The sequence below is a fragment of the Palaemon carinicauda genome, chromosome 24 (genome assembly GCF_036898095.1).
Source record: "Palaemon carinicauda isolate YSFRI2023 chromosome 24, ASM3689809v2, whole genome shotgun sequence".
NCBI classification, from domain to species: domain Eukaryota; kingdom Metazoa; phylum Arthropoda; class Malacostraca; order Decapoda; family Palaemonidae; genus Palaemon; species Palaemon carinicauda.
This window is the reverse complement of record NC_090748.1, coordinates 10319994-10322475: the sequence shown is the minus strand read 5'-3', so window position 1 is coordinate 10322475 and position 2482 is coordinate 10319994. Positions and strand designations below refer to the sequence as shown.

The following is a 2482-nucleotide window of genomic DNA, read 5'->3' as shown; positions in this document are numbered from 1 at the left end:
GTCATCTCCCCAAATATTTATTGATGATTTCGACGGGATGTCCAATAACAATCTTCAAGTATTTATAAAAGATCTTATTGACAGTATTTCCAGTAACAATCTTCAACCAAAGCGGGATATTCAGCAACTATCTTCCAAGTATTTGTAACAATCTTCAAGTATTTATAAGAGATCTTGACAGGATTTTCTAGTAACTAACTTCGACCATAACTTCGACCAAACCAAACCATCAGCGATAGAAATAAAGGTTCCAGATTCATTGAATTTGGTCCTCGAATCATTTTACCCTGAAGTCGCACCATCCAATCTGAAAGTGTCATCTATCAGAAGGGTTTCTCGTAAAAATTAGATATCCCTAAATAAAGAACAGATATCTTAAACATTTAATTATCAAATTACAAATGGAAGTACAACAAAATTACTAAGTTCGCACAAATTGTGCATCCATAAACAAAAAAATTACTAATTTCTCACAACAAATTGTGCATCCATAAAGTTTAAAAACTAAGCATCCATAAACTTTTAAAACTTTATAATTTAAATGCTGAATGAAAAGAATATCAAACTTAATGGTATGAAAGCTTTTAACATTAAATGTGATGAACAGACTAAGTAAACTACAGAACCTATATAAAGTACGAACAGTTGAACACTTACCGAAATTATACAAAAGGGTTTAAATAAAGCAAGCCTCCCTATAGCGAACGGTAGTCCTTTATTTTAAGGTCTACCGTGCGCTATAGGGAACGTCCTCCCACGATTAGGGGCGCCGCCCCTAATCGGGGAGGACTAGCTTGCTTAAGATTGAATAGAAAAAAAAAAACTAATAACTATACTAGCCTTTTAGTTTAGACTGAAAAATACTTCACCGCATTCCAGCGATGTCGCCAGTCACTCTCTCCAGTGTTTAAGAAACCTGTGGGTCTCTTCGCAAGGATAATCCAGGTAACACTAGCTCTTAACGAATAAAGATTCCACCCAGATTGTAAGCTCGGAACGCACAGCTAATCAGGGGATCCAAGGATGACGAAGTTTCTTACCTGGAAATACAAATTAACCGGAAGTTGAAACATGGAAATTACAAGACCTTCACTATACAGAGAAATAACTTGTATAGTATGTAGTACATTTACCGTGTACGTATATAAATTAACACATCATCAACACACCTACAATAAACACCAAATGATATAATACATCAGAAACTTTTTCACTTCTTTACTTACCAACAAGAGGAACATCTAGTTATTCCGTAAACTGGTTACCACCAACCACCCAACTGTTTGGGGTACCTGCAAGGCAGACTAAGAACGCTTCGCTATGCCAAGCCAAGGACTATAAACAGAGAAAGGCAGTATATACCTATAACAACGTAACTGTCACTCACTCGGTCCATTTTTTGAAAGATAATTTTACGTTGGGCGAGAATAAAAGCGATTATTACAGAACCATCGATATCTTTCTTATCACTAATATGCGTAATAGAGCCAGATAACTATTACATACATGTGGAAAAGACGTGTATGCTTGCTTTAAACAAAAAAAAAAAATAAAGATTGAACGAATGATCAGCTGAAAAACAAATTGGAATGAATAATCATGGCGATGATGTATTTAGGGAGGCGACTAATCTGATTACTTACGGTTAAGATAGCAAAGTGGTTTAGAAGAAAAGCTTTGATATGATTAAACCAGCCATAAAGAGGTGTCATTGATTAACAGATACAATAGGTGATATATGAGGATAAATAAAACTAGACAGAAAGACATAATTTATTCTAAAGGGTTAGCAGGTATGAAATACATATTGGAATAATTTTTGGCTTCTTCTGGTGTCTATTCTTGAATAACGAAGACTTTGTTATTTTATAGAAGTGCATAAAAGTTAAAAAGAACTTTCCAGTCATAAACCCATAATAATAATAATTTTAATTATCTTAATGTTAATAATAATTCTGATTATATTAATGATACTAATTATTTTTATTATTCTAATGATAATAGAAAAATCAATAATTCGAAGGATAATTTTGATAATTTCACTAAATTGCTTGGCATCGTACGAAGATTTTCATTCCAAAAGAAATTTCTGAAGATATTCTAAAGCTTAACATGATAACTTGAATGTTTTTTATCCCAAAATCTATAAGAAAATATCAAAGTAATACTAAAAGTCAATTTCTACGAATTATTAATAGGTGAAGAGAAAATATGATTAACGTCCGTAAAATTTGCCTGTGCTTAAATTGCACCGAAGGAACTATACTTTTTTTTTTCTATGTCAGATTGAGTAACCTAGCACCGAAAGAACTTTTTCCCCTTTTATCAAGTTATTATTATTATTATTATTATTATTATTATTATTATTATTATTATTATTATTATTATTGACGTTGTTGTTGTTGTGGTTATCATCATCATTATTATTATTATTATTATTATTATTATTATTATTATTATTATTATTATTATTATTATTATT

General features: G+C 31.3%; 1 protein-coding gene and 1 long non-coding RNA gene across 2 annotated transcripts in view; both read right to left on the bottom strand.

Annotated features, from left to right (window-relative positions):
• LOC137617808 (uncharacterized) lies at window positions 1–1362 on the bottom strand. Its single transcript, XR_011039669.1, has 3 exons — window positions 1227–1362; window positions 841–1040; window positions 1–307 (listed from the first exon to the last, which is right to left on the bottom strand). It is a non-coding gene; the product is annotated as an uncharacterized lncRNA (long non-coding RNA).
• A 1083-nt stretch (window positions 1363–2445) lies between these two features.
• LOC137618071 (uncharacterized) overlaps window positions 2446–2482 on the bottom strand; it is an 8833-nt gene continuing 8796 nt past the window's right edge. The window contains exon 3 of the mRNA XM_068348039.1: window positions 2446–2482. This exon is cut by the window's right edge and continues 1973 nt beyond it. The gene's annotated coding sequence lies outside the window, so the exon portion shown is untranslated.